The 26,524-nt window shown below is 43.4% G+C and overlaps 1 long non-coding RNA gene across 1 annotated transcript in view; it reads right to left on the bottom strand.

Moving 5' to 3' along the window:
* Positions 1 to 15,025: 15,025 nt before the first annotated feature.
* Positions 15,026 to 26,524, bottom strand: part of LOC143164988 (uncharacterized) — a 28,420-nt gene continuing 16,921 nt past the window's right edge. Inside the window, exon 3 of the long non-coding RNA XR_012996212.1 lies at positions 15,026 to 15,076. This is a non-coding gene — a long non-coding RNA (uncharacterized LOC143164988). The remainder of the gene's footprint in view (positions 15,077 to 26,524) is intronic.

Genomic DNA, 26,524 nt, shown 5'->3' with positions numbered 1-26,524 from the left:
TGAGGCCAGCTGTATGAGGTTCAACAAGGACAAGTGCCGGGTCCTGCACTTTGGCCACAACAACCCCATGCAACGCTACAGGCTTGGGGAAGAGTGGCTGGAAAGCTGCCTGTCGGAAAAGGACCTGGGGGTGCTGGTTGACAGCCGGCTGAACATGAGCCAGCAGTGTGCCCAGGTGGCCAAGAAGGCCAATGGCATCCTGGCCTGGATCAGAAATAGTGTGGCCAGCAGGAGTAGGGAAGTGATTGTGCCCCTGTACTTGGCACTGGTGAAGCCGCACCTCGAATACTGTGTTCAGTTTTGGGCCCCTCACTACAAGAAGGACATTGAGGTGCTGGAGCATGTCCAGAGAAGGGCAACAAGGCTGGTGAAGGGTCTGGAGAACAAGTCTTATGAGGAGCGGCTGAGGGAACTGGGGTTGTTTAGCCTGGAGAAAAGGAGGCTCAGGGGAGACCTTATCGTGCTCTACAACCACCTGAAAGGAGGTCGTAGCGAGGTGGGTGTTGGTCTCTTCTCCCAAGTAACTAGTGATAAGACGAGAGGAAATGGCCTCAAGTTGCGCCAGGGGAGGTTTAGATTGGACATGAGGAAAAATTTCTTTACTGAAAGAGTGGTGAAACATTGGACCAGGCTGCCCAGGGAAGTGGTTGAGTCCCCATCCCTGGAGGTATTTAAAAGACATGTAGATGAGGCGCTTAGGGACATGGTTTAGTGGGCATGGTGGTGTTGGGTTGCTGGTTGGACTCGATGATCTTAGAGGTCTTTTCCAACCTTAATGATTCTATGATTCTATGATTAGTTTTAGTGTTTTCTCCCTCACTTTTCCATCTTTCCTTTTAGAAAGTGTCTTGCTTTTTTCCCGTCTTTCACCTCAAAATTGCCTTAAAACAACTGAGTTATCAGGTTATTGTCAAACCTTTTTCTTTCCTTTTTCTTTTTTTCCTGAACAGGACAGATAACTTTTTCAAGGTTAAAATAAAATCATTGGTTGTAACATGACGACTTCATTCTCTCCCATTGAGCAGGGTCTCCTTTGAGGAGTCATAGGGAGACTCCTGGACCTGTGCTCAGTTGAGATGTCGTTGTGAATCCTTGATCTCTGCTAAAGCCATATGAGTCAGCCTGCCAGTGTAACAGGATGGCAGTGTTGAGGACCTCTGCACAGCAATGCAGGGCTCTTTGCTGAGTCAGATGTTAACACTGTTCATGCAGAGACAGAGAAATTACTTCTGACTCATATCTGACATACAGACATAGTTAGCTATCGTAAAAGGTGAGAGCCATGGCTGTCTCTTTGTAGAAGATGGATGTTTCCAGCCAGTGGCATCCTTCCCAAAAGGATAAAATTGTTAAATGGTTAGGCCACTGTCAGAAGAGTAATCTCTGACTGATTGAAGGTAAAAAACATTGAACGTAAGTAAGTAGAGACCATCAGAAACTGAGGTGAGTGGCAAAACATAATGGACGATCCCCATCACAAATACCCAGAGCTGCAACCCAGAAAGCCCAGAGCTGCACAATTCTGCAACTGAACAGAAGTACCAGATTTAAAGCCAGAAGGGGATGGTTAGGATGGCTGAGGTGCTGCCAAACATGTTTCCATACCTGACATGTTTCAGAAAGTATTAAGCATATGGTAAAAAAAGGGCATATCCTCTCTTTCAACAGGATGCCCACTGGTCCTAAGCATTAAAGCCAGCTCAATAAACCAGGCTATGCTCAAGCTGCCTCTTACCCTGTGAGAGCATGATCTTCTGGGACCAAGGGGAGATCATTTACAGAGCTCTAGAGAAGCTCACATTTCAGCTACCAGCATTGCTCCTGGCCTGTGGATAAATGGAGGCCTGAAGTCTACAGTGCTTCCCACAAGACTCCAACTCTTCAGAGCCAGCTGTAAAAACCATAAGTAAAAAATAAAAGCAAAGAGCCTATTGTTTTACAGTTAGCACTTCTTCTAGTTATTGCATGAGAACACTGAAGTCAGATCAAATCCTAGGAACCTGATTCTGACATCACCACATTAAAAATATTGCTCTATCTCTGTCAATTTAAATCAAATCACTGCTGATTTATCCTACTATTAGATTAGAGTTAGGCCAATGCACTGTTCAATATGGTTGCAGAAGTCAGGTGCTCTGAGTGCAGTGTTGATACACTTGAACACAACAAAACAGAATACACCACAGCCTGACTAACATGATCCTGGCATGAGACCAGGATCTAAGCCTTGTTTTTCTCATCCATACATCACCACCACATTTTTCAAGTGCCACTGTCATTAAGTTAAGATACAGAGCAATCCATCATTTAAAGCCATTACGTAAACATTTTTGGGTCAAAAAGATGACCTTTCATATAACTAGGTCTGAAAAGAACACTTTCCCGATGTGGCAAAGGAAACTAAGCAAAGGAATGCAACACACTATCAACAAGTAACTCTATGAGCTTCATCACTAATTAATTCTGATTTCCACTGGATTTATGCTTCATGGTTGACTGAACCTTCAAACAAATCACAACACTGAACTCATCCTCATATCACCTACAGCCCCACCACGATAACCTCAGTTCCCTCATTTCTCCTCACTGCAGGACTCCTCAGTCCTCTGCAACATCCTTATGCCCTGTCTACTCTCTATTCTCCTACCCATGTCTTTCAACAACTTTGTCTAGCTGGCTGGCGGGCCAAGAGACATCAAGACCTTTGTAGTGACCAGGGCTACATGAACACACTTTGACTGGCCAGGACACACATGTTGGTTGCTCAACCGGTTTGTCAGGAGTCAAACACTTTTCCACAGCACAGCCCATCACAGTGCTGCAGGTGCCCTGTGACAAATTCTGCCCCACATCTCTTTTGGAAGGAGAATACAGGGCATAGGGGAGGTCAGATAAACGTGGATCCTTATGCTCTTTCACCATACATCTCACAGACCTTTTGCAGAAACTTTGTATATTGGAGACTTAATCCTCTGTTAAAGCTTAATGAAATCAGCTAATGAATTGAAATATTCACAGTGAGGAAAAGGACTGACATACACACCCACAGTGTGACTACATAACATCATCTCCTTACTCTAAGAACTACTGTGTGATATCATATCACACAAGCACACAAAATATGCAGCTTTAGTAAAAAGTAGAAATTTGCTCACACAATTTCAAACACTTTCTGGTCTGTAATTTTCATGGAACTGCTCAAAACAATAAGCTAATGCACCATTCAAGCTGATAAAGAAAATCTGGGAATTGCAGAGACAGTTAAGTTAGTATTACTCCCCTCCACTGACTACATCACCTTCGCCAATGGAATGAGACTTTCTCTAGCTGCTCTTCACTTGTCAAATCTAAAAATAAAAAAAATCAGGGCCAGGGAATACCTAGGATCTCTTTGAAGCCTCATGCAGTGTTTAGAGGAAGAAAAATGTACATTCAGCACACAGATGCACGATCTTCTGTTAACAATAAAGTTCCGATGCTTTTGCAAGTCCTGATGTCAATAATTACCCTTCAACTCCAGAAAGGCTGTTCTGTGCTCAGGCTTTTGCTGCTGTCGTGAACAATTGCTCATTCCCTGTTCAAGCCACAGGCGCTGCAAGTGTTCCCATCTACTTTGAATTCTAGTCAATATTTTTGACGTCCAATGTTTTTCTCCATTTAATTTATTTAGGCGTTTGTAACCAATGAGGGAATGACAACAGCTGATAAAGACAACAGCAGAAAGGAACTCCAGCTAAATAAGTTAATTCACAATCCCACTTAAAAATCAGGCTGTTCTGATTATCACCTTCCTCTCCTTCAGTTTCAGCATGATTTTTAGCAACCACGCTTCTCTCAAACTCCTAGACTCAGCAAATAATACTTTAAAGTTAAACCACTCAAAAATGGAAGTAACAATGTTTTAAACATAGTCTACTGCCTCCATCCTCTAGACAGCTGCTGCTAAAATGTGGATGGTGTGGAAGCGGAGAGGAAAATGGAACAACCAATTATTTTTCATGTGTAAATCAGTAAGATTTGATAGAAGCGCTGTGTATAATTAGAAAATAAGCATTCCAAAGGTGTACAGCATTTGTTCCTGTTCGTGGTACTTCATGATAGTGAAGGTTTGGAAATACCCACAAGTTCTTTTCATCCCAGCAGGCAGTAAGGCTGTTAGTCAACATGCCAGGATGCTTTATTACCACTGGGAGCTCGGGCCAGTCCATCTGTACCGTTACTTGAAGATGGAGAGTTGTCCTCTGGTAATTAATACATTTCCACCTCTGTCTAATTAAAGAGATCCAGTGCATTCATTCTCATTAAAAAAGAAATGTGGAGCTTTGCAATTTCTCCAGTTTGGGGCTGTAAAAGAACTTCAAACATCAGAATAATTTTCTAAAAGTAATGAGTTCCCTCATTCTAGTGGGTGCTACAGCCCTGGTAATAAAGCATCTTTGCTAAAAACTGCTGTCTGCAGACCGATTCATTCTGGTGGCATGAGAGAGAGATTCAGACTGGGAGTGCTCTGCAGGGAATCTGTGACAGTCTTTCATCAGCTGCATATTCTTGACTTATAAAAACAAAAACAAAGGCATGCTGTGAAGATCATGGAGCCTCATTGCTGGGCTACAGTGTTTTAGCTGAAGATTTCAGACTCACATACAACAGCATGCTGAGAAAAGGGTGCCATATAAACTTAAAATCAAGTGTGAGATTTCTGTCTCCATTGCTGTCTGTACAAATCAATGAAATCTCAATTATTCTCCCTCAAGGCATCTTGAGGATTTTGCTTTTCTCTTAACAGACCCACTCTACTCCTTTGAAGTGGCAAGTGGAGACAGTGGCTTGCCTCTCTGGGGTAATATGCGTAATGAGTGTGTTCACATACAACTGCCTCCTTTCTTGGCATATCCGCAGGATACTTGCACCAGATTCTCGTCCAGATCATACCAGTGTAAATCTTGAATAATTTAGACAGGAATCATTATCTTCTTTCAGCTGAGAAGAATAAGTGGCCAACAGGTTCCAACAGGAGACTGGCCTAAGCAAAGTCTGCAAGACTTTATTGTAAAGACACCTGAGAGAAACGACTTCAGAAGGCAATCCCAGGCCACTGAGCTCCTAACTTACATGACCTTGCTAGGCTCTCCAAATTAGTCAGAACTGGGGAAGAGACAGAAGCTTGGGCTACGGCCCACCTTCCTTTTGCTTTGCACCCTCTGACACTGCTGGGCCTCCTGGGGGGAGTTTTTCTGCTCCTTTGAGTGTGGGAACCACAGGCATTTCTGGCACTTGTATGCAGCACTTTCAATATACTCTCCCCTCTACTCACACCCACATTAAGCATAAAAGACAGTGTTTTCCATCAACACTTATCGAAGTGCCAGTACTCTGAGAAGAAAAACTAAGGGGGGAAGGGGAATTCAGCTGAAGAAAATGAAACCTCTGCCGTCAGCCCATTGAAAACTCTCCTAAAAGCTTTTTTCTTCCATATTCCCTACCAGAGTGCCAAACAAACAGTAATTAAAAAATATATTATTCTCAAAGCCACAGATTATTCTTCCTGCTGGATTTCTTGAGTGGTTCTCCTGTCTTCTTGCATCAGTGTTTCAGACTGTGAGCTCTCTGAGACATGACTTTCATTATCTCTGGGTCATTAGCAGCTCATAACTCAATGTCAGATAATACTGATAAAGAGAGACAAAGGGCAGACCCTTTTCAAATTGTGGAGCCAAATGTATTGCACTGCATTGTGTAAAGTCAAAATTGTATGCATTAGTTACCAAGCAGTGACAACGCTGGGCACTTTGGCTGGTTAAGGAAAGTAGATGGCACAGCACATTGTGTTAAGCAGTGGGATTCACACAGCTGCTCAAAGGCACTCATTGAAGGCCAGGTTAAGTCAAAGATGGGTCTGCAGGGATCTTGGTCACCAGAACAGAATCCAAGACCCAGATTGGTTCAACTAGGGCAGAGTCATAGCTTCAGAAAAATCATCTAAAAATACCCCTGAAAACCCCAAACCTTGCACTCCACAGTGACCAATTAGAACCACGAGCCACAGCGATGTGTTTGGACTCCTGCCCCACTTTGGAGCTCCTGCACCAAATGCAGGAGGTGCCTCCAGCTACCCAGCACTTGCAGTGTGCTCCATGGGATCTGCTGCAGTTACTTAGAAAAGCAGGCCTGGCTCACTCTTTTAATAATCTCAGTATTTTATAGTGAAATACTTTTTTTTTTTTTTTTAAATATCCTAGTGACTACACGTTTACTTGGGAAGCAGAAGACCAGGCTCCATTCTCACCTCAATCTGAAGTCCACCCACTTCTCCCCTCTCTTCCTGCCATCAAATTGGTCTCCAAGAGTTATTCTCTCCCATCAGCATACACACAACAAAAACAGTGAAAGCTTCATCCAGAACAGAAGAACGTATGACTTTGTAACCTAGCAGACAGGTTCTCATGACTATTTCTTTTTTAATCCAGGGTCTATTTGAACAAAAATTGATGAGCAGTCCTTGGAGCACAGACCAGCCCTGGGGTGCACCGCACCAGCTGAACATGCTAATCCCGAGCAGCCTGGATCATCTTCCCTCTTGGTTTTCATTCCAACCATATGAATCCCGCATTATTTGTAACACCATAACACCACTTCAGCAGGAACGGTTGGAAGAGCCCTCCCACACAACCTCATTTTCAGGGGTATGATTCAAGGTACTCCCCAGTTCAGTAGTAAATGTGGTTTTGAATGCCCTCAGGCTGATGAGGGTGGTGTACCCAGCTTTCCTGTTCCTTAATCATAGCACCTAACTCACAGTCTAATATGTAAAGGCACTGAGGTTGTTGGTTTTTTTTTTTTAAATGAGGCAAGGACTGCTGATGGTGAGCACGCTCTTGTCTCATGTTTGCTGTGCATGAAGCATGCCTCTGCAATCACAGCCCTCAGGTAACCATGAGAAATACTTCTCTGATAGTTGGGAACATGATGCAGCCCAAAGACTACGTGGTTCTGTCGGCATCTAGAGGCTTTCTGGGAACAAGAAGGAGATGGCCAGATGAGGAATCTGCTGAGAGAGTGAGTTTGGGGAATCACAGATTTTATTCACCTAAACCCTACCAAGGTGCCAACAACCTCATTATAGATCTGGCACCATATGGTTTTCTTGCATTCACCAGAAACATTGTCCTCTTCCAGGGCACCAGCACTTATCAACAAACCTCACCCAGTCAGCTGATGCAGGGCTCGAACACTCACCCTTCACCGTGGCTGCAGTTTTAGCTTGCTGGAAGCAACCAAACAACTGACATCAGGGTGTGAAGACTTTCTAGGATAGCTAGTCTCCTAAGAAACTCAGCTATTAGGCTGCACTGAGAGCAGCATATGGGTTTTTGGCTAAAATGTTTTCAAATGAAATAACTTTTTCCACATGACTTTCAGAACCTTGTTTTGTCAGCAGAAAAAAAAAGTTCAATATTGTTATTTAGGGATTTTTTTAAATTATCATGTCAGTAATTTTCCTTTGCAGCTTTTTATTTCTTTTCTTTTCCTGCAAACAGCTATTGTGCTTTAAAGCCTTCCCAGTTAAACGAACTAAAAAGCAACTTTCAGTTGTGATCCTAGACAGACACTGCTGAGCTTTGTTTAATTGGTCTGAATTTTGTTGCTAAATATATTTTTTAAATGAATGCCACATCTTTGCAATGATGCTAGGGGAAAGAATGGAAATACAGTATTATACAACCTGCTGAAATTCTTTGTTACTGTGGTGTAACATGCCACTGCATTAAATTTCTCCTCTCCCACTACATACACATTTGGACACATTAGGAGGCCAAATTGTTTTAAAAATTGGAGAAACTCCTGTTTCTGGAATTATCCTGCATTTATATCACTTTGTGGAGAACACTATCTGATAAATTTCTAAGTGAAAGATGGGAGAGCCCAGCAAAGGAAAAATGAAAATAAATGTGGCTCTTCTTAATTCAAAGGAGTTAAACTTGCATCTGTCAGAGCTGAACTTGTCCCAAAGTGAAGGGAAACAGGATAAAGGGAGAAAAGAACCAAATAAGAGTGAAACACATGTATATAATGGGAAGTTGCTGATCAAGTTTAGAAATGGGGGAATAGGATTGCCACTTTCAACATGTAAAAATATAGAGCCATCTCAATTTAGGCATAACCCATATGTTTGAGGCATGCAGGTAGGTGGCAATTCTACCAGTACTTGGTGAAATATTAACAATGCAAATTTGCCTCTCTGTTTTCAGAAGAACAAGGAAAGTGGATTGTTTCTCTGATGGACTCCTGGGACAAGGTGGAGGTGCTGATCCTCCCCAAAGTTCAACAGGCTCCAGATGCAACGAAGCATAGAGTGCCAAAGCGGGAGGAGGCTGAGACAGAGACTCTGAGACTCCGGAGAGAGTTTCACAAGGTCACAGGAGGCTTTCTGCGCACAGGTTGTCATGAACCTGGTTTTGGGTGTCAGGCCTATATAATCAAGATGGCAGGAAGGGGATCTGAAACAACAGTGCCTCTATTCAGAAAAGATACCTTGGACATTCTGGAAACAGGCAATTTAAAAAGACAGTTTGAAACTATAGGCCTCCTTTTTCATGACAAAGGTCTGCTGCCATCTCCAGCTCAGTTGTCACCATTGCTAAAAGTCTCATGGCTTCAATCTGGTGAAGGAAACACCATGATCTTGACATCCCAAATGGCTCCACCTGCACTGCTGCATTGAGTGACCTGAGGGTAGGTCTGAGGCTGAGGAGCCAGGAGCCCTCATCACCCCCTTGGAGCAACATCTAACCTGCCAGGCTGCAGAAATCCCAGTGTTACTCCCTGGGAGGCACTTAATCTCTGGCCAGGGTTTACAGTGCCACCCAAGGGCAACTCTACCTGCAGCGCAGGCAGCTCCCAGGTTTCTCGCTAGCCATCTGTCCTTGCAGTTACTGCATCAGGCTGGAAAGGCTTGAAGGTACATACGATCCTTCCCAGAAGAGTCACAATAGTGCAAGGGCAGGAGGCATGTGCCGACAGCCCAAGCACAGCCTGTGCGCAGGCAGCCCTGAGACTCTGAGCACAGTGCTGGGAGTCAGGATAGGAATAGGGCCCTCTCTAAGGACATACAACAGCTGCAATCCCTATCCTTTCTATAACTACCTCTGTGACCCAAATCAACGGTTAAGAGATCATGTAACCACACCTTTCCCCCACAAACCATTGCAGAAGTAAAACTACCAGGAATTAAAACAAGGCTCAACAGCCCTGCTCTGAAGATTTTTGCAGCTGAATGGTCAGACCGTGTTTTGTGATTATGGACAATGGGGAGGAGAAGTTCTTTCTTCTTTTCATTTGTACCATCCATAGTGGTGCTCCTGTGAAAATACAAGATAGTCATGAATGACAGGGGTTGTAAAGCAGGGCTGCCATGGGATGGTGTGAAAGCAGAGCTGGAGATGGACAGTTAATCCTTATAACAATGTTTTAAGTCGGACGAAACAGAGCCTGGGATTACAGCATGGAAAGAGAAGACACATTCAGGAAGGTCACCATTTCATTTAACTAATTTGAGGTCATGGCAAGGTAGGGCGGCTGGAAAAGAGGAATGGAAAATGTTCTTTAAATGGCTTTATTAATCATGACAGGATCTAGTGCTGAGAGCGGGAAGAGAAAAACATTATTCTTTTGACCAGCGTTTTAAAACAGTCCCATCTTCAGATGAACACAGTAAATGAATATTCCTTCAAGCAATGGATAGTAAGGAAGACTTTAAAGCAGATTTCTGGGATATTCATAGGTTCTTCTTTCATGTCTTTCTACATCCATAACAGAAATAGCAAGGGGCACTGCAGTCTATACTAGTAAATATAGTAGAAAATTAAACATGCCAAGGACCAGTCTCTGGCCCTGAGGGCAGCAGGCTGCAAACAGCCTGCATTTGTATTACTAACTTCACTTACTCTCCAAAATGGGACGGCCAGCATCAAACTGCTCACTTGGAGTTTCTCCTCCCCTGTGCTAACTCTGGACCCACCAGCCAGAAACAGAGGGTGACAGTTGACTTAAGCCAAACCCATGCTAAGGACTTTGCTAACAGTTTAGGACTATGGGCAATCACTTTCCCATAGCCAAGGGGCTGGAAATATGGAGCCACCATTCAGCAACTATCAGTAGGCAGGATCCCACCAGACCTCACTTCCAAGACAGCTTACCCTACAGACAAATTTCATTTAGCTCAATCGTCTTCCCCTCTGCCTATGGTTAAGGTGCAGGAGCTGGAACTCTTCCATCCTGATCATTTTATGCCAGTGGAAACTTCCAGCATAAGGTCCTACCCTAGTTCCCTGATTGATGGTGTAAAGGGCTTTTCTGGATCTGAATTTATAGTGAAGACTAGTCGGTCTTCTGGGAGCACAGAAGTGACTGGCCCTTGCTCTGATTCTGCTCAGGAGTGGCATCTGGAGGAAATGGGGATGGGGCCCAGCCAGTGAGTCTGCAAGTGTGAGAATCTCCCTTTAAAAGGAAACAAAAAGGTGCCAGCTGTTACCGCACCCCAGCAGTTGCATTAGCAGTGCTCTGGTCCCCCTTTCAGGGGAAGGACCCTGTCCCAGCCCCAGTCCATGGAGCGGGGACCATCCTCCAACAAAGCCTGTTTATTCATCTGTTAAGGGTTTGGCCCTCCATGTTTAATCAAGCAAAGCACCTATCGAAGGAGACGGGAGCTTTGCCCAAGAGGACTCTGCAGGATTTTGGTGTTTCATTTTAATGGTTAACCAGCTCCGAGCCTCGACCTTTGGCGGGGCTGAGGAGATCTGTGCAGATGGGAGACTGCTCCTTCTTTTCTTGTGGTAAAATTAAAAAGAAAAAGAAGCTCATACATCATAAAACGTGACAATTCCCAGAGTAGTTCTTTTGGGGCTCCTTCTACCAAAGAGTTGTAGCGCTGCCAGGCAAAAGGAGAAATGGTCTTAATCACCCGAACCCTAGGCAAACACTATATCTTTTTTGTGAATCGAGTTTAAACAGAAGTTATGCAGGAAGGACCAAGTCAAAAACCACTTTTTCCAGATGTCAGAAAGATTGAAACACACATGAGGGAAAAAAGCAGTGTTACGAACTTTTAGCTTGATATATCTGGTAGGTGAAAGAACTAATGCTGTAAAGAAAATGTTTGCATAGTGCCGCTGAGTCTGCTCTAGACTATAATACTGGTCAAACAGCACTTTCACCAAACGTTTCTTAGCCATGCTGCTGTTTGAAGAGCAGAAAGTACAGGGAGGGGGAGAAAAAGAAAAATCTACATGTGAACACAAAGTACTATTTACTGAGATAAAGATTGAAGAAATAGATATGGATATGGAAAATGCTCTTGAAATATGTTCCTTGTTATAAATAAACCATGTTGCCAGCACTTAAATAAAAAAAAATAAAATAAAATCCCTGTTGAGAGTCACAGGGGAGCAATACCATCGCCGGAATATCTGCTGATGCAGCTGAACTATGCTTAAGACATCTGCTGAGATGAAACTACTTTGTGGCTGGAGGTATTAGGAAAAAAAGAGTTACTTCAACAAAAAAATAGCCAGTGTGTGAAAACAAAACCACACCAAAATGTAACAGAACGTGCACTTCTACAACTGTGGCACCGCCGTACAGTAGTTATTCCATCAATCTGTCTGCTTTAGAAGTGAAGCAAAAGATTGTAAAACAGGCTGATAAATGAAGAAACCTCCCCCACAGCACCACTTTCTGCAGAAATCTCAGATCCTGAACAGAGTCGCAAGCTATTAAGAGAAAGCGAGAATCAAAAATAAACGGGATTTAAAGCCCATTTATTCGAAACGAGCGCCTCGTTCCCTTTGCCGCCGAAGCACTGAGTTCAGACCCCGTGAGGTCTGCCTGCTGCTCCCTGCTGTGTTCATCAGCACCCAAATCAATGGGAGGAGCGCAGGTCCCAGCAAGCGCCCCAGGTCAGAGCCGTGCCACCAGCTGCAGGCAGGGAAGCACAGCGCGCAGGCAGCCGGCAGCTATGCATTATCGATACTGACACGCGCCACTTAACCAAGGGTGTGTTTTAAAAACAATTTCCTTAACTTGGAGCGGCTTTTACTTCAGTTTGCGAGCGGTTTGACGCTGGCTTCACTGCAGCTGATTCTTTAATGGCTGGAGCTACACCACATGAACTGCTTGACCAGAATGGACAGAAGCAACTCATTTCAATTAAACTGATTTAAAAACCAGCTTCAACAAAACACAAGCAGTTTCTTCGCACAAACCATACCTTGCCTTTTGAGGGCTGCAGCCTTCCATTTAGTTTTTATAATGAGTACAACTCTCTGCACTTCTTCTGTAAGGAAAGTAGGAATTCAGGGTTTTTTTCACTTTAATTTTAGTATGAACTCTTTACTCCTACTTTTTAAAACACTGCATAATGATTATTAACCATAGGTCAGGGCTTCAGGCAACAAGGGACAGACTGGCAGATCTAATGTACATGTACATAAGAGACGTAATTCAGGAATACTGAGGAATAGGTATCCCCTCCTACGTCCAAACTCTCACTTGAAATAGCAGAGGGATTCTGTAAATCCCCCGTCTCTCCCCATTCCCTTCTCTCTGGTTTCTTCTTTTCCCATCTAAAATTATCATGACTGTCATATACAGCTGTTGTCTCAGTTGTCACTCAACAAGCATCTTCACCCCTGCCTCGCTGTTTTCCCCTGAAACTCCTCCCACCAGCATTTAAAAAAATATTTGCCAGCCACCATACTTAGAGTTCCTATGTCCCCCTTTTCTGCCAGCCTAATAATATCTTTTGCCTCAATTCTTGGGTTGTCACGGGTTTAAAATATGAATCAGCTCCAGGATTACCTTCCAAGTCTTGCTACACCTATGTACTTGAAAGATTTGGTATAATACTGCAGCAGGAGCTGTACAATTTTATTCAGGAGCAATTTAGCATCCAAATTCTATTCACTGAGCCCCTTACTCATGTGTGCCTTGTGTATGCCTCGGACAGACCCCACGCATCTTCCTGGGGTTGTGGGGCAATCTCAATCTCTTTTCTTGGTGCTGTTCTGCCATACATAAATGGCCAAACGCTTGGTGGAATGGGGTACAGAAACCAGGTGTCCCATGTAGCAGGAGGCATAGATGCATTTTAGTCCCCATGGCACTGTGTGGAGGGGACTGATGCCAGCAGGAGATGCTCCATGTCCCACCTGTGCCACCTAGTGGTGAGGGCACAGCCTGGGAAGGTCAAGATCTGGGTTGAAGCTTCTCAGTAGAACAGGACTGGAGGTGGGTGCATGCTATGGCCATTGGACCATTGGATAAAAGAGGCACATTTCCCCTGTTTCCCAGCCTGTTTTTCACATCTAGTCCTTTTTCTTCTTTGATTTGCTTATGAGTATCGGAAAGGGGAAAATGTCATTTCTTCTGATATGAGATATTCCACTCACTCCAAACCACATTCAGGGCTTTACTTCAGCTAGGAAAACTGGGAGAAAATACCAAATGAAGCTAAACCAGTTCTGTTGCCTGAATTTATTCTTCTAGAGAGACCTTGGTGGCCAATCGAAACCCCAGTTTCTCAAACAGCCCTAACTGGTACCTTTTTACCTGTACGGAAGGGTCAGGCCCTGGTGTCCCAGATGTGCAATGCATTGCACAGCCACAAAAGGGTCATGAGGTCCCAGAAGGAGGATACCCCAGATCATTCACCAGCTAGTGGCAGCTTTTCTTCTGATGATGCAATACGTGAAACTTTAACTCCCTGCTAGAGCATTTTAGTGAATTAACAGTTCAGAAAATGCTCAAAGTCCCCTGTTTGCGTGGAAAGCAGTTGTAGCCTCTCTGGTTTACCTCTGGTCCCTTACGTAATAACTCAGTAACTGAGGTACCCTTCATTAATACATACTTGACAGACAAAAAAGGTAACAACAGTCTTGTCCCAACAAGTCTCATTGTGGCTGTTGCTTTTCCTCACTGCCATTGCTTTCTGGTCCTGTTTACTGGGAAACCTGACTCATCTGCTACTTTTGTAGGACAGGGCAATGCAGAGTTGGGGGATTCCCTGCTGGAAGAGCTATTTACAATTTAGTTGTAATCAGCATGGTTTCTACAGGGTTTTTTATACATACATATATATGTGTGTGTGTGTGTGTGTGTACACTCTCTCCTGAATCTAAGGTGGTGCTTGTATGGTAGCTTTTGCAAAACAAAATAGTAAGGACAAAAATAAAGCTTCTATGTGGGTACTTAGAAGTATCTCCACAAGCAAAATAAGCTGAGAAAGTACAGACTGTTTTTATCACCCGCTGATGCATATGAACTTAAGAAACATACAGGCAGTTAGAAAAAGTATACAAAAAAGCAGCTCTCTGAGATCGGAAGGAACATAAATGTTAGCCATCCTAAAATTATTGAAAGAAAAAAAAGAGACATTTGGTATTAGGTATACCTTTTTGGTCACAAATGAAGAATAGGTGATAACATGATGCAGATGGTCTGTATCATGCTTTGATAAACACTTAATAAAAATGCTTCAAGCTCTCCCACTGCCTAATAAGTGACGCACAGATGGTCTTGGCTTATTGGCGATTTCAGTGGGGCCAATTCAGTGGGATTCAATGTTAAGCATGTCTGTATTGGTTGCTCACATGCGTTCCAGTTCCATATATAGTCCTTTCGAGCTTCAAGTACCCACTAACTTAAATGGCAATCCAGAACATGGAAGGTTTTGCAAATCAGTCAAGGAGGTTGTACTTACAACCTTTGCAGGAGTGCATTCATATAGAGAATAACTTATGACCTAAGATGACTGTTCCGAAATCAATTCCTTCACAACAGACAAGTGATGTCTGATTTCAAACCTTACAAAAAATAGTTTTCTCCTTTCTGAGAATCACTGTAGTTAATTTTCAATAGCTGCTTAGAAGCGTTCATGGAGGGAATATGTACCGTGTTCATTGTGAGTAGGGTACATGCTAATCTCTCATGTTAGAGAACATCCTATCCCAGTGGTGTATTCTTTACTCACCCAATGCTCCAGTGAGAAGAGAAGGGTCTTTATACAACTCAGTGCTGGAAACTGGAAAAATAAAAAACAGTGTAAAACAAACAAACGATGCAGAGACAGAGATGTTAAGAATTTCCATTAATATATATGCGCTGGTCTCTTCCACCCAAACAAGTCTTCATACTACTGTAACTATTCAACTGATTTTACTTCAAAAGATATGGGCAGATCTGCAAACATTTTTCCCCGCATTTTTGTGGTTTTCACCCTTTCAACCCATTTTCTGCTACGGAATTAATTTACAAACAATGTGTGTTGTCCTCCAAGTAACTGTATGTGAAAGATACCCTGTGCAATGAGGCATTTCTTACTATTAGGGCCACCCAGTCTGCCCCCTGGAGACACGTCCCTCTAAAAACTGTGTTTATGTTTCCATTTTTATATAGTATTTGAAGCTGAGAATTTTCTCTTAAACGTTTGGCATAACCTTTTCATTACTCCATGGTATACTTCTCACACAAAGTAACAGGCAAAGAAGAGAAAAATATCTGAACGTATTCTTTTATGGTGTTTATGTCACAGAACATCTGGTATTAGCTTTGATTTAAATATCCTTCTAACATGCTAGAATTTGTAAAATTATTTTGATAAAGAGCATTTGGTCTACATATCTTGATACATATGATAGTAGCTCAGAGTTCCTGAGAATTAAATGATACCATTTTTCAACAGAGGAAAAATTTTTCAGCAGCATTGTAGGTGGGGTCTAGTGTCATGTACCTAGGACTAGCAGTCAAACTGCTGGTATGGAAAAGCTTAAACCATGACAATCTTCCACCATTTTAAGCATGTTGGCACATGATTTTGTTCACAGAAGCATTGTTTCAGACTAGGATAAATATAGATGCTAGACATGACTCCACACTACTTCTACTACCTCCATAATGAAATTTAGGGAAAGGCATATTCCCCTGCAGTCCTAGAAGTTCATAACAGCCTTCCTCATGGGTGGGTCTGGTCCTCGGAGGTGCACGTTTCCAGTGCAGCATTTCTCAGCCTTTCCCCACAGCTCTGCTGGGAATTGCCTTGCTTGGACCCTCTGAACAAGCTCTTGTTTTCCTGCAATAAATAATCTCTGCTTATTCAGTTCCACTTAACTTCACAACCCCCCTCTGCCCTCTTACTTCTGTTCTGCTTCTGTTCCTGCCAGCTGTCCCCAGAATTATTGCTTCAGCAGCTGAAGTCCACCTCTGTCTTTCCCCAGCACTTCGCAGGCAGCCCAGGGAGCTGAAAACTGCACCAAACCCCTCCTTAGCACCCACGTTCCCACGCAATGGACACGCTGAAAGTTGCTGAGATTATTCAACATATTGTTTAGACTCGTGGCGATTGGTCCTGCACCAAAAGCCTCCCAGAGCTGCCAGTAAGAGACCACTGCGGTTCAAGTTCATGGTTCAGAGTAGGGAAATGACTAACCTGAGATAAGGAAAACCAATCTTTCTTGTGTTATTACTGTAGAGGAAGTTTCACAGGGAGAAAATGAACCCTGCTTTTCAAACGGAAGGGAGATCCAGGCAGAAAGAAAATTTGCCAAGATGGCTCATGCTGGAAGAGGAAGATGGCGTTTAGGGTTCGCAAAACCAGCACGCAGTATTTGGATACAAGTAACCCTATACCATATAGTATATATGGTATATAAGATAGATATAAGATATATATATATATTATATCTATATATAAGATATAGATATAAGTATCCCTAACAGTCCAAAAAGAGATGGCGATGTAATTGCTGGGTGTGATGCTTGCAACCAGCATTACTGCAATAGAGCTGCTCCAGACAAAAGCCCATACATGGTCTTTGCAAGGTCCTTCTTACTTCTTATGGGCTTTCCACCTCTGCAGCCAATCGGGCAGAATAGAAGTCATTGAAGGCCCTCAAGTCAGCTTCAGCAGTGGGATGAACCAGCTGCTCCTTCCTCCTCCTCCCCAGGGCTGGTGTGTGGGGCCCAGGTCTTGGAGGTGTGCGGCGGCCCTGTGTGAGCAGGGGCAGCCGGCTGGCAGCAGCGCCCCTGGGCCACCATGGGGCAGGCACCAGGACAGACATGCTGGCAGAAGCTCCTGCCCCGAATGCCTGTGGCAAGCTGTGGTGCACCTGGCCCATTCAGGGCCCTCAACCCCCAGCATTACAAACAAAGTGCAAAATTAGGAATCTTTCTCGTGGCTGAGTGTTTTTTGAGCCTGTGAGCTTCACATTTTCTAGCTTTTTTCCACGACCACAACAGCTAAAACTTAATTTCCTTTTTAATTTGTTAACCAATGCTGGACACCTGTCTTCTAAAACTGGGATTTGAATTCCCCCTTGTCCCCGGCCAGTCTCTCCCTTCTCCATCTCCTCCTCCTCCTCCTGTACAACACCCCAACACTCAAATTTAGGAATATTTATGCTTGAGCTGCTGGAGCTGGCAGCAGTATATTAGGAGCAGAAGGTGGTATTCGAGTAAAGGCCAACGCAGTGCAGAATTGCAGAGCTGGATGCAAGAGCAAACAGAAAGGAAGTACCTACCATAAGGTACTTTGCATCAGACCTAGCTGCAAATTTTTCATCGAAGCAAATCTTCATTGAAAATTGTTCTTCTTTTTTTGGTCAAAGACAAATTCTCTGAGAGAGGTGTCTGCTTTTGCATTTTGCCTTAAAATAAATGAAGGCTACCAAACAAAAGATATTCCAATCAGCACATATTCCAGTTTTCAGCCAAATTGTGTTTGACAAAAATCTGTCATTTCTCAGGGGAGAAAAGAACCTTTTTTCATCCAGTCCTATTTTATAAGCCTGCAGTATACAATGCCTATTGTTTTCTGTGTTGTTAAACCTCTTACCATGGTTCAGTAATGCAGCTGGCTGTCATGCTTGTGTTTGTATATTGAATATCTGTGGGGTAGATTACTTCATCGCTTATGTGTATCAATTCCCCATTTGGAAAGGGGACATACCACATCTTGTCTGTTCAGCTGATAAGCATAGTGGTTACTGTCTCTTACTGTGCTTGGGTACAGTGCCACTTAAAATGGGTCTCCAGTTTCAATGGGCGCTAATGTTGTGCTAATGTCATGCAAACAATACAAAATAATAGTCTTATTAAAGAAGTATCTTCTGATCAGCTCCAGAGCAGGCAAAGAAACACATGCTCAGGTTTTTTTCCCCAGAAACAGGCCTCGTGAAACAAATCTCCCTGGTTCTCTGACAGTGGCTGATGTCCATAAATCTTTGTATGTCCATGCTGTTTGCTAAACACACAGTGAAGACAGGGGTATCATGTGGGATTATTTGTGCACTAGTGATAAAAATCACATTGATATAAGGAGAACTCAGCACTCATCCCTTCCCATTCCTCCAACAGCTCCCCAGATTAGTCTGTCTTTTTTTTTTCCTTTCTCAAAAGGATTGTATTTTTTCACTGCCAGTAGAAATTTCCATTACATAATAGTGCCATTGCATGGTAGCTGCTCTAAATATGCTTGCCATCAGCAGATCTGAGCTCAAGTTCACTGTGGAGAGGAACTGTATTTGCAGGACTGTCGTCTCTGAGTGCTCTTCCCGGAACAAACCAGTTTAAATTTGCTGTCAGCCCCCGGAAGAGAGAAGCTGGCAGAAGAGGTCCGGAGGGGCTCCGGCAATGCTTGCATGTCCCGTCCCCACCACAGCTAGTGCAAATGCTGCTTGGGTACAGGGCAGTTGGAGGTTTCTACACAGTCGGCCCTTCATACAATGACTGAATCCTGAATTCTCAACACTGCCGCCGTGTACAGTACCAACAGTATCTCCAGCCACTTGTGCCATGCTGGGCAAGTCTGTCACACAGCATTACCGGCAGGGAGGTATAATGCAACACAGCATCACCAATGTCGCAAAAGAGGAAAAGGTCCAGGAGCAAAGATGAGAACCAAAGTGAGGATGATGCAGTCTGCATGCTTTATTCTTGTCTCTGCTTTCAGGCCCTGAAACGGCTCTTCTGCTGGCTTCACCCTGAACCTGAACCCTCAGACTATAAGTAGTGCAGACCAAGTTCTGGAGGTGTGCAGAAACAGTATGATTTAGGACTTAGCTCTAAACAGACTGCAGTAGTTTGGTGCAAGCAAGTGCCCGGATAGCAAGAGATGTTACAGGCATACAAAACTCACTGCCTTCCCTGTGTGTCTCGTCTACGTATCTGTAGCAATTGGCTTTGGTTGCATCTCTGAACTTTGCCTAAAGCACGTAACACTCATGAATCTGCAAAATTGGACTGGAAGTCTCCAGAGAAGAGGATTACCCAGGAGAATTTTAGTATTTCCTGCTTCCAATTGGGCTGGAACCAACACAAAAACAGCTATAACAGTATTTGGCACTTGCACGCCTGGTCCCAGCCAAAAGGCAGGAAATTTAGAGGTATGTAAAGATGAAAAAAAAATGATGGGAGACTGGGGTGAGGAACAGAGCTGAGCTTTTGAGAAACTAAAGGGGGAAAAAAGATTCAGTTGGGTCAGTTCTTACTTGTTTCTGAAGCATTTTGCTAACCTGCAGGGCTAGGTCCTCTCCTTTGCACAACACCTGGACTTTTTTACAAAAGAAGAATCCCTAAAGGCTAGGTCTGGGGGCTTTGGCACTGTTTTATACCTCCCCAAAACAGAATAAAACTGCCAAGTCAGACTGGGATCTAGCCCAGAGTTTGTATTAATTAAACTATTTATTTAGCTGATAATTACAGGCTTCCTGGGCTTGAATCTCCTCATAGTCACACAAGTACTGTTTGGAGACCTCTACTGAATTCAGAGGAAAATGTAATCTTCTCACTGTTCTTCAGCAGACCTGGCAACTGTTAGAAAGGCCACAGCAATTGTGCATTATTACAGATCCATGCACAAATGTAGCATTTCAGACAGAAACCACCTATCAAGATGACCAGTGGGAACTTGCTTTGTATGCACGTCTGGAAATGAAGTGTTTAGATGTAGCACTGCAGATTTTTGCTGCTTGTGACCTCCGTCACCAGCACAACAAACTGCACTTTGTCAAGGGGAGGGCTGGATTTGTACATCTATGTGGCACGAACACAGCCTCTCAGACTGCTGGCTGCATTGTATAGTTGCATGCAAAACAGGAAACCAACCCTTTTAATAGCAAGCAAGGACTCCAATAGCAATCACAAGGCATCCCGAGCAGTTTGTACCTAGTTACAGCAAGGTGGTCATGCAGATTGCATGAAGAGCCCTGTGGTTGTGGAGGTGCCCAGCAAGGTGCTACACCAGCCTCTCTGGATCTTGAAGCAGTTCAGCCCAGTTGGCACCGCACCATACTCTCTGCATCAATGAGTGGAGAGCCTGCTTGAGAACTGCTGCTCTACAGTCAGAATTGCCACTGGCTGCTTCTCCCCCCTCTGATACACTCGAAATTTATGTTCTTAGAGCCAAAGCTACATATATTCTGTACTTTTGCCTTTACTCTCAGGCTGGGTAATCCAGCGTAGACTGGTTGCATAAAGCTTTCATGTGCCATAACCTGTCATATTAAATACCCTGAGCTATTAATGATAGTTCATACTAGGGGATGAAGGGGCATCTTGCTGCTTTTAAGCTATATGTGGCTGCAAAGAGTTTAAGTAAGTGCAGCTCTTCCCCTGAGGTTATGTCAAGCGACCAGCGGCTGGGGCTGGTGAGGCACCAAGGCTGCTGGGAAATTTGCTTCTCCAGCTGGGAAAGAAGGTGGGCAAGGAGGACAGCTCTGGCCAATGCCACTGGTAACCCCAGGCTCCCGCCACATGTTCAGCCCCAGGCCAGTGGGCAGCGTGGTGGCGGGACCTCTGCAAAGCTCCTGCTCCTGGGTCTTCCCTTCCCGCAGCCCTCTGACAGATGGGACGACTGATAGCTCTCGGCTGTTTCTGTATTTTGGTACGCAGCTTAGAAATTTGGCTATCCCGCTCTGGTGAGTCAGACTATGTATATCTTGGTAACTGGGGATGTTCATTAACTCCTGAAGAGAGGGAATAATCTAATTAGGTTCTCACTAGTCATAAATTTGGAATAGTCACAGAAAATTTTTAAAAAATGAGTATTTCCAACTAGGTTTCATATCTCTGGAAGATAACTGCCTAAATGTTTGGCTATTGGTCCTCTAATTAGATATATATTTATCTGAATCCATTCCATTGTGGGGAAAAAAACTTATAAAAATTGGTCTTGAGTGATAGCTTGCTTTAGTTTTACAGCAGAGTCACCAAATGAAAATTCTTTTAAAACCTGCTCCAGTCCCAGTTTTCATCCAACAAAGAAGGGCCAAGCCCTATGAGTCTTTGAATACCAGGCGTCAAATTAAAAATGAGCCTGCATATAAAAAAAAAAAGCTTTGGTTTTAGACTTACAAATAAAAGCATGAATACCCTTGGTTTAACCTTCCTGTAGCCTCTTACTCGCAATGTGCTTACATTGTCACCCAAATGCTTGAATAGAAAAGCTTTCCCCAATGGCAGTGACCTTCTCTCTGTTTTCTGCGGTCTTGTGCCCCAGGTTCATGTTTCAGGAGAGCACAATATAACTCCTACTGCACATGTTACCAGACCACCCCGTTCACAGTTTTACTACATTTCTGTCAAAGAAAATGGGCAATGGCTTTGCCTTCAGCTGTCTCTTTTTACTGGCGTCTTAACTTTGACATCTTTCACCACTTGGGGCTTAAGAGGCTTCTTACAATTGAGAAAGGACAAGTCCAGCTCTTTTTTTCCATGAGCCTGTGCTGTGCAGGTCCCACTTGGTTATCAATGGCAGTGTTATGAAAGTTCAGCAAAGCTAAACATTGGTTAACTACTTACAGGCTTTTTTGGCTCAGCAAGTAAATCCTTCAACAGTTCTGCTTGCTTACTCTGCTGTCCCATTAGACAGGATAACTTTGGGGCTAGACAAGAAGGGTTTTCACAATCCTATGCCTTTGCAAGCAGAAAATCCTGAGTGTTTAGGGTGCATTTCTTGCAGAACCCAGGTGACACAACCTCTTTATGCACAACAGTTTTTCCCTTTCCAGAATCAGAATACAACTGTGTGTGTAAAGGATCCTAAGGACTACAGCAATACAGATAATAAATAACCATCTCACCGTACCACATACTCTGGGGTCAGGAAAGCAGGCTGGTTGTTGTTGCCACTTCTTCTTTGGGAACACCTACCTCCTTCTCCTTCAGAGCACTGGGGGACCAGGGGTACAGAACTAGATCTATTGATGGCTGATGTTGAGGGGAAATTCAGACAGCATCGTACCATGATCTCTTTGGCCCAAATTAATCTCACTTAAACTCCAGTTTAGTCCCTGTGCACCTTTTGACCAAAGCACTTTTGAGGTCCAGCAAGAGCTAGGAAGCCCTTGATTTAGACATGTCAATGGAATTTAGGTCAAATGAGGAATTTTTTGGCCATGAAGTTTAGAAGTTAAATCCTTACCAGGATGAGGCAAATTGGCATTGATAACAAATATCCATCAGCAGTCTTGCTTCCCTTTCAGTGAGGAGCATCCTTGTGCCTGGGCAATAGATTTGCAAGTTGTTAAGGACATGAAGGAGAGGGTTTCTGCAACCTCACTAGTACCTACAGTGTTTCTTTGGCATAGTGAAAGCTGTGGGTATGCACTGAGAATGAAATATCCCTTTTGCTCATTATATCCCACCTTCAGAGTTTACCAGTGCTCCACACACTCATTAGTCTCTGAATCATCCCAAAGTCAGAATATTCAGATCCTTTTCTGTAGCATGCAACCTGACCTGAGCATTGCGCCTGTTACTTCTGCAGCTCACTCCCTGTCACTGGAAACTCTCAGCTGGAGTAAAATTCTGTTGAAGAACATCCATGGATCCATACACCTCAGCTATTCTGCTTATGAATATGGTCTTCCTGTCTTTCCTTTTTTCTTTCCTTCCTTCTTCTTCAAGCTGTTCCAACTTCTCAGCGGTTTCTATAATCTTCCTTCCTCAACCCACTTCCTATGCCAGCTGGCATGCCCAGTAGCCTGTCTGTCAATCTCCATTTGCCCTTCCTTCTCTCTAATGCACTTTCCTTGTGGGACACCCCATTGTCTCCCAACACCTCTTTTATCATCTTTATGCTGATGACTCCTGAATCTTCTCATCCCCAAACCAATTCCCCTTGGCTCAGGTTCACATCTCTGATATTGCCTCACTGACATCTTGCTGCTCCCTCATACTAGCTGGCAAGAACAGACCTGTTTCCCTCCCTGTGCCCTCTTCATTCTCCAAGCCTTTCCTCCGTGCAGGATTTCTACAGTCTAGACCTTCTTCATCCTCCCCATAGCCAATAGCACTATCTTCAGTTTCATACCCACTTCATTTGAAACTACTCTATAGCTGTGTTGTCACATGTTGGTCAGGCTTCTGAGAGGTTTGGCTATTCCACCTCCATCTGTGCGATGTTAGTTGCCTTCCAAGCAGTGGCTTTGAGGTCAGGTGGCAGCCTAGGTAAAAGCCCAGCTGCCAGCCCAATGTGGGGAAGATGCCTACCCTCCTCAGGGTCTGCACTGAGGGGGAAACATTTGAGGAAGCGCCAGGAAGAAGAGCTCTTCAGCCCAACTATATACCAACAATATTAGAAACACCATGAAGTTGGAGGAAAGTTCACTTGATATAAGCCATTGTTTAAACTGTGATGGTTATGTACAAAACCAGATCCCCAACATGGATGTTATTTCACTCAGAAGGATCTGTGTCCAGGTTTAGGATTTTATAAGAAGTCAAAATGGAGTTAGGAGAAGGATGCCACATAGGGTTTAGTTTTGTTACAGTCCTCTGTACTCCCATCTCATCCCTCTTCAGCCCACTTAGTAGCAGAGCTCACCCTCCTCTTCCACAGCCTGTGCATACTCCCTTTCCTCCTTAACAAGCCCCCACGCTTACATGGGAAAAAAAAAAAGCTCAGATATGCCCATTCTCTCTTTTGAGTGCTTTTTTCATAGCCTCAAACTCATCCTTTGTGTCTTCTAAATTTCACTCTTCCGTTTGGACCCACACTACTAATACCAGTTCCTTTACTGACTGCTTCTCCCTTCTTACAAAAATGATAGAAAAAATGTAAAAAATTATCAAAAACTATAAAAAAGAAAAATTTGCCATTAACTAAAATGTAGCACATTCATTTTAACCCAGTTTCTTAGGAAAGACAAAGTTAACATTTTCTTCATTATTTTCATCATTTCTGCCTCATAACAGAAGCCACTGATTAATTTCAGTAAAATTTGGCAGGTGTAAAGAAACCTTAAAATATTAAGTTCCAACAACTTTGAAATTTTAAGTAGTGCAGCTGAAGCTATAATTTCAGTGACTGGGAAATCAGCAGCTAAAGTGAGGAGAAAGACCCTAAACAGCCCTTCTGCCTATGGAAAAGCTGCAATAAGAGCTGACCATCTCTCAGACCATATGCTATTTTAATAATACTTACCTAGGTTTCCATTTCCTACCTTTAGGCCATCTGTGCCATTCGTTGGGGGTTTTTTTCCTCATTTTCAGGGAAAGCACTGATTTCACTTGTTGTATGTTTTTATTTTCCCTTTCAAAAGCCAAATATCTGGTCATCCCAATAGTCTTGTGGGGAGTTTGTCATGCGTCAAGCTGCACAAACTCACAAACTTGGCCTTAATTTTTAGACCATTCACATACGGATCTATTGTTTCTGCAGGAGTCTGATATCTGGTAATAAATAAAAAAAGACATCCAAATGTCACTTATTTCTTGGGGCTGAAATAGCTCTGGAACTGATCCATTAGTGGAGTTAACTTTGTGTTATCCTTTTACATTACAGAGCTGAAAGTACTTCCAATACATCATGCCCAATCACGTGAAGGAAAGCAGATGCTTGTCATTTCTTTCCTCACCATCTTGCTGGTACATAAATACCATTCAAGCATTTGTCTCCCCTTTCTCCTGTGCTAGGATAAGACCCCTGTAAAAAACAAGGTTCGTCAGAGTGCCATGTGTCTGCTATTCTCACCATCAGTCCAGTGCAATAACAATCCAGCTGTGCTGGGGTCAGAGGCACTTTGTGCAGGAACAAAGGCAAGGCATGAACTAACGTGGTGTTTGCTCTAGTCAGGAGCTCAACTAAGAGAGTGAAGGCCTTGACATAAATCAGAGTACCATGTAAACTGTTCCAATCTGGTTAATCTGGTACCTCGCAACAGTCACATATATCAGTGTAATGTTTGCCTATGCTAGAAAACCAGATCATGCAAGAAAAAAGACCCTTGAGAGTTAGGGCTGCTAACACACTGTTAAATATTCAGCGCAGGCAGACACCATCATGTTTAGCGTTGTGGCAGCTGGTCAGCCCATGGGCTTAACCACAACCAGCTGATGTGATGTTAAACACAACAGTCCCTGTCTGTGTTCAATGTTTAGCAGCATGTTTAGCATTGTCTTAGTTACCAAGATTCCTTGGGGTTGTGTTTTATCATGATGCAATTTTCCAGTGTGGAAGAGCTCCAAAAGGCTAGTGTTTTACAACCACTGGAACATAAGTCAGAATATAAAGTGTCAAAGAGGAATAAATGGGTTTAGCCAGTATGCTTGGCTTGTGACTATTCAAGAGATCTTCCTCCCACACATGATATTGCCACAGGTGCAATCCTGGGCAAAGAGATCCGTTGTTTAGGAAGGAGGCACTGATCACAGGTATTTTCCCCTGCAGGGTCCTCCATTCTGGAGCAGCCTTTGCCCTCTTTGTATGAAGAGCTTCAAATTCACTGACTTGGGGGCATCCTGGCAAGATGCATCTATTTTCTTAGGTTTTATTGGAGATGACAGGTTGAGCGAATCAAGATGGCAAGTTGAGGGAGCCTCTTGCTTTGGCACAGGAACTGTTGCAGTGGAGCAAATTAAGATATCTTGGATTTTTATCCATAGCTGTGTGTATATTTAAAATAATTACCCAAGTGTGTGGAGTCATCCTGATGGGTGCTTTTTAAATAAACATGGAGAAATAGCAAAAGATAAACACATTACGTCATCATATAACTCCTGTAGTTTGAATTCTCCACTGAGCCTCTTCCCAGATATTTAAGGAGCAGAACTACTCAGCCCCAAAATAAACTTTGGAGAAGTTTGGACCTGGGTTGACAAGCAAGTTTTGAATCTGGCCTCCTTTATCTATTAGGAAATAAAGTCAGTCTTTGATCAGAACATTGCTGAACTTTGAGAAATTATGAGTATGATTCAAATAGGGCGTTGGACCTTTGCACTCTCCAGTTTTCTTCACCCAGAGGGATGGGTCCCAAGGTGACAGGTCCTCAGATTCTTGACACAGTTGCAGTGCAATGGGTTGCAATGGGTCCTTAGATCCTTGACACAGGCTCCTTAATGAACTTTGAAGCTCTCCTGCCAAACATTGCAAAAACTGTCCAACTCCAAACAATACATCTAGCTATTTCCTATGCCCTTCTTTTGCTTAATAAACAATGGAGACTTTGGGGGAGAAGAATCCATGTTCCTGAAA

Source organism: Aptenodytes patagonicus, chromosome 1 (assembly GCF_965638725.1).
Source record: "Aptenodytes patagonicus chromosome 1, bAptPat1.pri.cur, whole genome shotgun sequence".
Lineage (NCBI taxonomy): Eukaryota > Metazoa > Chordata > Aves > Sphenisciformes > Spheniscidae > Aptenodytes > Aptenodytes patagonicus.
The sequence above is the reverse complement of the archived record's forward strand: the minus strand, read 5'-3'. Positions and strand labels throughout refer to the sequence as shown.